At 45.3% G+C, this 12,161-nt stretch overlaps 1 protein-coding gene across 2 annotated transcripts in view; it reads right to left on the reverse strand.

The window, feature by feature from the left end:
- Nucleotides 1-12,161, reverse strand: part of PDGFC (platelet derived growth factor C) — a 211,266-nt gene that overhangs the window by 197,764 nt on the left and 1,341 nt on the right. The window lies entirely within an intron of this gene.

Consider the following 12,161-nt stretch of genomic DNA (forward strand, 5'->3'; position numbering starts at 1 on the left):
TACTTTCCTTTCCTCACTTCAATTTCCAAATTTATTTCTGGCTTCCTCCCGCTAGCCATCACCAGTTATGTGCAGGACCACGCATTCTTACGATCCCCCTGCCCGCGCCCCCCTTTATTGGACAATTCTGGCACAGCCCTCATGCCAATGTTAGGGGAGGTCAATTAATATTCTAATGCAATAAAGCAACTCTTTAAAGCAAGACAACTTGGGAAAGGAGTTTCTACCTACGCCTCAAGTAAGAGGAATGAATGTCACAGTAGGTTGATATAATAGCGGTTTTACTACATGAGCGGCAGAGTTACAGTACCTGTAAATCAGAACTTTGGTTGGCTTTCTACTTTACATGGTTGTAATTATGAGTCCACTCTTGCTATCCAGAACAATTATTTTACAATTAGTTGGGACATGTCTGAGCCCAGAAGGAAAACTTCAATTTCAGTCATCTTATTTTCCTTGAATAGAACCCAGTGCTACCAAAACTCAGGTCAACTCAACTTTTCACACAAGGGTTTCTCACCGTTTTCTGAAGCTGAACCAACATAAATGTAAATGCTCAGAATTTTAAGTACTTTTTCAAGCTGCCATATAAAATAGCAATAATGGGTCTCCATGTACCAAAGAAAAACAAACACACAAACAAACCAAAACACTAAGCTTGTAACTTCATTTTCAAGGTGGAACATGGTCAGAGCCTATAAAACATAATACCTAACCCTGAATTTGGACTGCAAATCTATCACTGAAACATCTATTAAATGACTCAATGTGTTTACAGAGCTCTGTACCTTTTTACGGCCTTTCCATAAAGAAGTCATTACATCCTTTCCCTTTATTTTGTTTAAGAGTGTTTGAATGAACCTGGGAACCACAAGCCAGTTAAACAAGCTCTCCTTAGATGGACGTGGTCTCATATAATTCACCACTACCGGGGAAATTTTCAAAACAATGTTTGTAGTTTGGAAACACCACACACTCCCACACTCCCAAAGTACTTCCTGTGCTTTATGCAGTTTTAAATGTCCAGCAGATATATTAAATAAGTCCTCCTTTTCCATTTTTCCAAGTAAAAAGTGTGGCATTTGCACTTCCTCCAGAGGATTTGCACCTCTGAGTGTTTTGCTAGGGTAGTTTGGGTGTTTGGAAATGACTGCAAAGGAAGATTGCAAGGAAATGTGGGATCCAGACACCTTAATTTATTTCCGAGGATGTAAATGTTAGTTCTCAAAGGAAACCATTCTAAAGCAGTTAGCTTAATGGGGTGCCCAACCGGTGCCCATCAAAAGTTATCAGTACGGGACTTCCGTGGTGGTGCAGTGGTTGAGAATCCGCCTGTCAATGCAGGGGACACGGGTTCGAGCCCAGGTCCAGGAAGATCCCACGTGCCGCGGAGCAACGAAACCCGTGCGCCACAACTACTGAGCCTGTGTTCTAGAGCCCACGAGCCATAACTACTGAGCCCACGTGCCACAACTACTGAAGCCTGCACTCTAGAGCCCGTGCTCCACAACAAGAGAAGCCACCACGATGAGAAGCCCGCGCACCACAACAAAGAGTAGCCCCCGCTCGCCACAACTAGAGAAAGCCGGCGTGCAGCAATGAAGACCCAACGCAGCCAATAAAAAGTTATCAGTACAGATTAAAGATAAATTTTCTACCATGACAGAACAAGTGCTTTCTTAAAACAAACACACAGATTATCTAATTCTTAATTTTACATTCTTAATCGTGCCTGTAAACGCCAAGCCTGTTAATTTTCTCAAGAAAACAGAGGTTAGAACCAGTTTTTCAAGGGTTACCATTTATCAGTGAGGTATCTAGAGTCAACATCCTGGCCAGATTTTGACCAGGAACACCTGCTAGTTTTTGATTGTGGATTCTTCTACAGCCAGACAGTTTTGTGACTAACACAAAATGCAGATACAGCCGAGGCCATACACATCTCTAATATACAGGAAACTGCATTCTGAAACTGTAAAAACATAGTATGCTATGAGATCTAGTCACCTGTATCACAGAGGCCATCCACTGTCATGTGGACCTCCAGAAACAGAGTGTAGTTTAGTTTAGAGATAAAAGTAAAGCAAGTCAGGAAACATACACATTGAGACATCGCTGCTTATCTAACAGGAAGCCTCCCCGATAACTTTTATTACCCACAACATAACCCTATTACCAGCAGGGGAGACCCGCCTCCAGGACACGCCATCTCTGGCCCTCGATGTGCCCTAGCCAATTCGGTTTCTCGTTTTTATGGCATTCATCCTCCTTTGAATGGCTAAGCAGATAGCAAGTCACACTCTAGTAAGAAGGAGTCTAGTCTATTTCCAAAGAAAAACATGAAAATGCTGGAAGTTACTGTGTTCGTAAACCATTTGCACCCTACCACCACCATGCCTCAGGTTTAAAGTCAGATACATCAGAAATGAACCCTGCAGGTTCCCGTTTTTTTCCAAACCCAGGAAGACATTTCCAGTAAGGAACTGAATACTTTTTTGTTCTCATCTGTTCCCATCTTAATCACATTTTAAGCAAACATTCCTTCTTCATACATGGATTTTAAACATCACCTGTTGCCACAGAAAAAGACATTATAATGCTTTAATGACTCCCAATTTGCATTTCTCATCACCTCAGCCTATGACTGTGTGTGGCAACACAGGAAACAAGCTGTGATTCATTCCTCAGTCGGAAAAAAAAAAAAGATAAATAATAGGACTCTTTAAAAGACAGATGTCCTTATAAACACCCAGCAAAAACAACTGCCAGAAACAACACAAGGTGAGCCCCTCGCAAGCCCAGCTTCTGTCGTGTATGGCTCCTGATCTCTGCAGTGACTCTCGAGGCAGGTGCAGGAGCCAGCTGGGCAGTCGAGCACAGAAGCCCATCCCCATCTGGCAAACACTGAGAAGCTTAAAATAGTACGCACTCACGAACAAGGCTTTCCTGGAATGCAAATGGCCTGGCTTCGAAAAAAATTGCATGGCATCCACATCACATCGAATGCATTCATTTCATATCCTTAAATACCTCAAAATATTTCTAGCCTTGGGTCCAGGGAACCAGGACGAACCTCCCCAGAGGTTACTCAATGCAAACTAACCTCACAGGAATTAATTTTCCAGGAAATTCAAAATCCTTTCCCTTAAAAGTACAAAGGCCGTTTTCCTCCCTCCTTGCAAGGGAATAGCTTCATCACACTGATTCTATGTGCGCTGCCCCTTTATCACATCCTGTCCCACACCCAGCCTCCTTCTGCATGCCATCCGTTTTGTGAATGAAGTGTGAAATTAGCACTTTGTTTACATAAAGCAGGCAGCAGAGATGGCGTGGACACAGGCTTAGCTTATCTGAGTGTCACTGAGGCTGTGCAGCCTGAGCTCGGACCCGTTCAGAACCTCCCAAGAAAACCCCAATAAGCCCTTAGCTGCTCAAACCAAAGTGGAACTGCTACCTGCCTGCCTAGAAAGCAACTGGAAAGAAAAGGTTTGACTCAATCTTAAACATGAAGACAACCTTTCCTTTTTTAAAATGAAAGCTGATTTACAATGTTGTGTTAGTTTCAAGTGTACAGCAAAGTGATTTAGTTATACACACACACATATATATCTATATCTATGATTTTTCAGATTCTTTTCCCTTCTAGGTTATTACAAAATACTGAATGGAGCTCCCTGTGCTCTACAGTAGGTCCTTGTTGGTTCTCTATTTTATACACAGTGGTGTGTATCTGCTAATCGCAACCTCCTAATTTATCCCTCCTCCACTTTCCCCTTTGGTAACCTTCAGCTGTTTTTCTATGTCTGTGAGTCTGAGTCTGTTTTGTAAGTGAGTTCACCTCTATCATTTTTTATATGGAATCAATAGATTCCACATATAAGTGATATCACATGATATTTGTCTTTCTGTGTCTGACTTACTTCATTCTGTATGACAGACTCTAGCTCCATCCATCTCACTGCAAATGGCATTATTTCATTCTTTTTTTATGGCTGGGTAATATTCCATTGTATATATGCACCACATCTTCTTTAGCCATTCACCTGTCGATGGACATTTAGGTTGCTTCCATGTCCTGGCTATTGTAAACAGAGCTGCCATGAACATTGTGAATTATGTTTTAAATTAAGTAATTTTATCATAAAAAAGTACTCTTTTTGAATTATGGTTTTCTCAGGGTTTATGCCCAGGAGTGGGATTGCTGGGTCATATGTTAGTTCTATTTTTAGTTTTTTAAGAAACCTCCATACTGTTCTCCATAGTGGCTGTATCAATTTACATTCCTACCAACAGTGCAGCAGGGTTCCCTTTTCTCCACCCCTTCTCCAGCATTTCTTGTTTGCAGAGTAAAGACAACCTCCCCCTGCATTGTTTCTGAGCTGCCCTGCACACGGCACCGGGGCCTTGCATCTCCCCTGCCTCTGCTCATCCTCAACCCCAGACTTGCTTCCATCCTGGGCTGCAGGCTGTCCCCTCGGCCTAGAACACTTTGCTCTTCTCCCTTCTCAAGCCCACTTCAAAGTATGTCATCTCCCCCATGGGAGCTTGTCTCCATGCACTTCTTTTCCGGGCGGAATCCACCACCTGGTCAATCAGCAGAGGATCTGGGGGGTACGGTAAAGCCCTCTGCATTCCCACAGCTCCTGGAGCCCAGAACTAACAGACCTGGAGATAAACTCCAGAGCTGCCACGCTCCTTGGACAGCGCTTCGCACCTCGGGCAGAGCTCAGCACAGAACACAAGCTCATAAATTGCTGTTTAAAAACAATGTTCTAATAAAACGTTAGACCATTAACTCATGACGGGGGAGGCGCGTGGCTGAGTCCTGGCTTGGAGTCAGAGCCAGGTCCAAACGTTCACCAGCTGCGCGACCTTGGCTACTTGGCCAGCCTAGCCTCGGTGTTCCTCCCAATAGCGCACGGGGTGTGTGTGTGTGGCGGGGGGAGGGTCATAGAGATGAATCAGCGCCGCACCCAGCAGGTTCTCGGGGAGTCATCATCAACATCACAAAACCAGAGACCCACCAGGGACCCTTTGGTCCCACTGAATCGCCCCCCCGTGGTGGCATCCAACTATTGCCCTTCCCGGGAGCGCATCCCGGTTTCTCATGAGCGCCCAGCGTATACAGATGCAATGCAGAGCCGCGTCCTTGCACACTGGTTACCATCAACGGGCCTCGTGCTGTCTGGGGATGGTGTTTTCTCTCAAGGAGCCAGACACCCGCTTTGCCTGCCCCCCAGACACTGCAACGACCCGACACACCATCCCCTAATTGAGAGATGGCTCAACTACTCTTCAATGGGGAAAATGCCAAATCCGAAAAAAAAAAAAAAAAAATCACAGTTTGAAAATAAAAAGCAATTAAGCCTAACACCACAAAAGCAAAATTAGTGAAGCTTGCCTGGCAAAGATGGTTTGGCTTTGCAACAAGGCAGATGTCCAAGGGGGCGGCTGCCCCGTCACCAGGGGACTGGTAATAACCACTTGAAGGTGGGGCAGAAAGCCCAATGTGAAGGCAGATGGCAGATAAGAGGGGCTGAACTCCATGTGAAATGGATCCTCCGACCTAAACCACAGAATGAGCTCATGCTACCAAAAACATCACACTTACGAACTTGGCTTTAAGGATCAACGTAATTAACATAACTCCTCTTTATAACTGTATCCCATTTGTTCTCAGATTTTGAACTCTGTAAACAAAATTTTTTAAAAAAGGTAAATGAATCCTGTTTTAGGCAAGCCATTCGAGTCCACAGCTACGAATTTATTTCCTTGATGCTCTTGACTTTAAGAGCAGTCTGAACCTCTGAATAGAATGCCCTGTATAATATAGTGTAAATAAAGGCTAAAGTCACTCATTACATCCATTGCAAAAGAATAACAAGCTGTGTGTTCTAGAGCTCACTAAACCATGCTTATTTACTCACTTCTACGGTACTTCACCACTGAGACACCCTGAGAAATAAAATGTTCAAAATTGTTAAAAAAAAAAAAAAAAAGAAAGAAAGAAAGAAAGAAAAGAAAAGAAAACCTCCCAGTGGAACCAAGCTTTCCCATGTCAGCCTTCCCCCTCAGCATCATCAAGAAATATGGCAAAATATGCCAATAAACATTGTTCATCCATGGACCCACTGAAAATTCGATCCCAGCACGTCACGTAACAATTCTAAAGGAAGTATTTCAAGTCATTTGCCAAACTGTCAGATTTCTACCCCAACAGAGGTGTTACCGTAGACCTTAGCCAGAGTATCTGCTCTGCATCGTTAATAGGATTATTCCGAGATTGTTGTCCTTAGCGTGCCTGTAAAGAATGTTTCAGGATCAAGGGAGCCCAAGCTGCCCTTACAACCCCCAAAGCATGAAACCTCCTAAAACAGTACAGAAATGCATTTATGCCAAGTGTTGGAATTTGAAACTAGAACGCCATTTGAGTCACTGGTTCCCATGGAAGGAAAACATTATCAGCCCATAAGCCGTTGAACCCGGCTACCCTCCAGCGTGACCTTGATAAAGTCACCTCAGTGGTCTAGGCCTCACTGTACACATCGCTGTGGAAGGACTCCTGGGACCCTTCCAGCCCTGACGTGCCACCTGCCAGATTTACTGCGGATTTCTAGCCTGTGCACGTTCTCCGTGAGCCACAAGAAGAAGGTGGGAAGTACACTGATGCTGGAGTGAGTCGGCCATTCAATCTCACCATTCTGCGCAGTCCTGGGCCCAGATCACATGCATGAGACCCAGCTGCAGCACTACAGAGGTGCACACCCCCGTGGCACTTTTAAGAGAGTAACGAGCACCATTTCTAGAAAACCTACCCACCGGCTTGGTATACACGCTCCTGGTCATGTGGTACATTTACCAAGATGACAAAGGAGAACTCTCACTGGTGGCTCCTATCCCAACTCATAAGCAAGTGAATCTTCCTTTGCAAAAAGTCAAGCAATGGTGAAAGTTCCAGAATCAAAAAGCCACCTTCCAAGACGGGCGGCTGTTCCAGGCAACACCAGAGTCCTGCTTGAGCAAGGCGCTACATCCAGAACTAACAAATATTTACGCTATGCCACCCTAGTTCCAGGCGCTGACGCACCCACAAAGGGCAAGTCAGACAAGGCCACGCTCTCAGGGACCTTACATTCTACAGGGGTGGCAGGGAGACAATAAATAAACCAATAAACAAGCGTAATACCACAGTGGTAAGGGTTATGCAGTGAATTACACTTGATGTGATCAACAGGGGTGGTTAATGAAAGTGGTCAGGAAAAAGACCTCGCAGAGAAGGTGGTCTCTTTAACCCAGATGGCAGGAAGGTGGTACCCAGGCCAAAGAAGCTGCCCAGTGTTGCCTGGGAAACCAGGAACAGGCACCTGAGGGCTGCAATCTCACGCCACGCGTGCCACGTCCCCTGACGCATCTCAGCCCCAGGCCTCCACCCTTGACAGGCTCGAAGCAAAGAAGCTGCAGGAAGGAGGCTTGAAGGAGGCTGTACCCTTTCTTCTCTCCAGGTCCTTCAAGCTGCAGGTGGGTCGGGCCCGAGGGCCCAGCAATGGGGAGAAGAGACAGGAGTTTTAACTCCCCTGTGAACTAAACTGTCCATAGCTGAAAGTGTCAAAAGGCTTAAGCATCAGTGTGGCAGGTGCACAGATCCGTCAGGAAGGAGGCCAGCAGGGTTGGAGCAGTGTCCCCAATGTCCCCAGCTGTGCTGGGCATTAACGCTGTGGCTTCTGCTCAAAGATGCTCCATCTGTCCTGGAGGAGTGGCCAGGCTCCTTCTCAACCCACTGGGGATGTTTCAGTATTTCCACAATGGGTGTAGTCGTACCCCGTGCTTACCAGCCAAAAATCAACCACTAGACGTATCCTCAGGAGGCAGAGAAAGGGGATGCAAGGGAAAAAAAATCACAGGTGGAGGCAGTGGTAGAGAAAAATAATTCACAGAGACTGTTTAACCAATGAGCGTACAGAAACTATATAGCGTCATACAGAGATATTCTGGCTACGGATAACACTTGCAAATAAAACCATCAGAGGCATCAAAAGCAGACCAAGTAAATGAAGGGACTTTTATTACGACTTCTACCATGTTGGTTGATACAAACAGAAACCTCCCCTCTGCTCAGTGTTCTGGAATAACCTAAATGGGAAAAGAATTTGAGAAAGAATAGATATATGTATACGTATGACTGAATCACTTTGCTGGACACCTGAAACTAACACAACATTGTTAACCAACTATACTCCGATATAAAATAAAATAATTTTTTTTAAAAAAGAAAAGAAAAGAAACATCTAGGGAAATGTTTAGCAGTCTTGGGAACATTTCGGGGGGAAGGTGGACATTCCAAATGCACTAATTCAATTATTCTTTATTTAACACACATCACATTATCATTAGATTTCTATTTCTACAAAAAGTGTGCAAGTTTATAGATAAAACAATTTTTGCACCAATATGTTGAAAAAAACATTTAGTATTAGAGAATGTCAAGAAGATATGTAAGGAATAGGTTTCAGGAAGGATGAACTAAGAATAAACCAAGCTAAGACGTTGGTACCCGACACAGGGCACTACAAAATACACCAAGGAGGAAAAGTGTAGGGTCGGCCCCCAGCATCTATTTACAACTATTCAAAAAATGATATATAGTCCCTGAGGCTTCATACAGACCTTTGTACTTTCTAATTACCTTTCAGAGGTAAACACCAAGTTTATAAGGTTAAGGGTAGAAGGTAACAGCTGGGAGAAGAGGAAAAGTTACCATAAAATAGCAGGGGGATTTTTTTGTCACCTATGGTGAAAAGCAATATTCATCATTACATAATGGTACTTCACTTCTCCAACTTCCTCAACTACCCCAAACAGAGCAGAGAACCAGGAGGAAGTTAAAAAAAAAAAAAAACCCTCTAGATAAATGTCACAAAGGTCATGCACGACAACTTATAGACTAACAGGAAAGTCCCCTGGGTCCTCGGGCAGAGCTATGTACTCTTGGACACTATTCTAAAGGTTGTGACAATCTGCCTTGCAGTCAAATACAGCTTTGAAGCTGCTACGTAGAGCAGAGGGGAGTGGAGTGGATATGGGCACACTGCAATGGGAGGAGGGGTAAGCTGGCACTGAAAGAGACGCACTGAAAAGCCGTAAACACAAGGCACACGTACTGAGCGAGGCATCACCAGGGGACCATCTGTCCCCAGAGTAAATGGCCGCACAGGCCACAGAAGCCCTTGAGGACAAGTGCACAAACAATAAAGGATGTTCAGTGGGGAAAGGGAAGGGGGAGCGGCAATCTGGGGGAGGGGTACGCTATTATTATGCTGAAAATAAGCTACGAGAATATATTACACCACACAGGAACATAGCCAATATTTTACAGTAACTATAAACGGAGTATAACCTTTAATAATCGTGAATCACTATATTGTACACCTGTAATTTACATGATATTATACATCAACTGCACTTAAATTTTTAAAAATAATGTTCGTAAGGAAAACCCTAGTCAACAGAGACATATCCCAAATCTACACTCACCACAGTTAATAGGAGAACAGTCAGAAACATGTTTCAGGGCTATGGGTAAATTAAAATCCCTTCCCAGTGACACAAGGTGGGTGAGGCCTCATCCCACCGACAACCTTGTGACTGGTGTCTAGTGGGGCTAAACACACGCGATAACCAAAGTAAGCTATGTTCCGTTTCACTTGAGATGCACCTGATTCCCTCTGCTACAGCCTGGAAGCGGCATCCCAGAACTCACCCATTTCCTGGAAGGAGGCCTCTCCTAAAAGGAGTACATGCAGACCACAGTCATTTCCCCATGGCCGTACAGCGCGTCCAGGCCAGAAACCCTACCTGCGTCAGCGTTCTGATCTTTCATCTCCCTCTCTACGTTAAATCTGGGGGCAGATCCTTGGTGGATATGTGAGACTTCATTGTCAGCAGTCAGATTAAGAATGAAAGACACAAAGGTGGGAGTTCCCTGGTGGTCCAGCGGTTAGTTAGGGCTCCGCGCTTTCACTCATGGAGCCCAGGTTCAATGCTTGGTCTGGGAACTAAGCTCCCACAAGCTGCGCAACGAGGCCAAAAAAAAGACACAAAGACACCTCATAGTACTGGAGGATAAGATTATTTTTCCAGTAAAGTGGCAAGAACTGCAACAGAGTTTTGAGGAGAGAAACAAGTAACTAAAACAGGGTAAGTGACACTGAGCCCTCACACCTCACACCTCACACATTTTGAAGTGCCTCCCTTGCCCCAGTCTAAATCCAAGTGCCCAGCATTGGTTAGAGCAATCAATTTCCACATATGACAGGGCTCAGGACACCCAGTTGATTTTGAAACTGAGCAGGCCTGGGGATCTGATGGAGTCAACCCCACAGGAGACTCTAGAATTCTCCAGGGAAGACAGTAACCATCCATCGGGGAGGGGGGCGGTCCATGGTAGACAGAATGATCTCCGACTGTCACAACAGATCAATTTGGACATGTCACATTTAGCACTTCTTCGAAGACCTTTCTGAATATGACGCAGTGCACAGACTGGGCGAATGGCGTTTTCTATGTGGTACCCTCAGGTGGGTCTGTACTGGGGGAATCAGACTCTCATCTACATTGAGAGGGGCAACAGGGCAATCAGAAACCAATCATAATTCAGTAAGAGGGCAAAAAAAAAAAAATGCCCACATGACGGAGTGGAAAAGTTGAAAGCCACAAAAAGAGGGGAAATTTCCAGCAAAGCCGCTCACTTTCCCGGGGGATCTTCCTTAGCACCCACCTGTTACCCTCGCATCCTGGAACCTTCCATGCGCGGGAAGATAGCTCTACACCGCCCCCTAGCGCTGGCCGCCCCGCTTCTCAGGCTGAGCACCGCAAGGTGAGCGGTTCCTCCACCTCCACTTACTTCCGGCTGCCAACCCTCCCAAAGGCTAAACATAGACCAGTCCTCTGCACACAGATTAGGAAACCACCCGGCTATTTTTAGCATCATGCATCTTAGGAATGGAAATGGCCCAGCCTCTGCCGGCAACACAATGTGTGTGGCCTGGCTTCAAGAACCCACTTCTCAGGAGCGTGGTGAATCGACCCCGGAAAGTGGCCAAAGACCCCGGTCAAAGTTCTGGGCCTCGTTACAAAGCGATGATGGCACGTGGACCACAAGAAAGAATGACAAGGAAAGGACAATGACAAGTACACGTCGCGAAGGGACTCGGGAAGATGAGAGATGCCAGGACAGGCCTGATAAGTAAGTCAGAGCATTAGGAGAAAGGACCTGGGATGGAACAAAAAGAAAAAAAAAAACAGAAACCAGGAGCCAGGGTTACGGTGCATGGCCATTTGGGGAAACTTGGTCCAGTAAGAAGCGATATTTTGAACTGGGCATTTATTTCCAGGGGGCACAGAACAGAGGTTGGTCTGATCCATCTCCTGCCAGGGTACAAGCGGCGCTGTGGCTTCTCTGATCCCCCCCTCGCCCCCCGCCCCGGCCCCGCGCCCCCGGCCCTCTGCAGTCCCCGTGATTGGAGGTGGATCCCTTTGATCAGCAGCTCAAGCAGCCTGCAAGTGCCTCGTCCCATCACATCACCAAGTCGTAAGAAGCAACCACAGTACTATCAGCTGATAAATGTGATGCCTTGTCTTGCTGCCCAAACAGCGAGTACAGATAATGGCTACAAAGGTCCCAGGAATCCTTATTTTCTCTCTTTTTGGACTCTAGAACTTGCTGTGCTTTCTTAAAGGTGAACACGCTGGAGAGTTTCAATCCAAACTTGAAGCTCTGAGACACCCCCCCAAAACCGACAGAAAAAGTTGCTTGTGACTTAAAAAACACAGTACAGGGCATTCTGATCTCCTAGGCATGCTGCTCATGTTCGTTTCGCACGGTTCATGAAGTGACAGCCTTCTTGCATTCTGAACAGATGGCATACAAAGCAGTAAAAACATGTACATTTCTTTTCAAATAACACCAAGAGCCGCCACTTGTAAACAGGGTGTTTAATATTCTAATTTTAGACAGCCTGCATTGACATTGTGGTTTCATGTGCAGTATAAAATTTCTATTTACAAAGTAGTCTCAAAAATGACTTCATAATGTTAGATCAAGAGCAAAAGGGTTTAGAAATTGAATGATGTAAATCATATGGGGTTCAGAGGCTAAGCAAATT

This window comes from Mesoplodon densirostris, chromosome 1 (assembly GCF_025265405.1).
Source record: "Mesoplodon densirostris isolate mMesDen1 chromosome 1, mMesDen1 primary haplotype, whole genome shotgun sequence".
Classification (NCBI taxonomy): domain Eukaryota; kingdom Metazoa; phylum Chordata; class Mammalia; order Artiodactyla; family Ziphiidae; genus Mesoplodon; species Mesoplodon densirostris.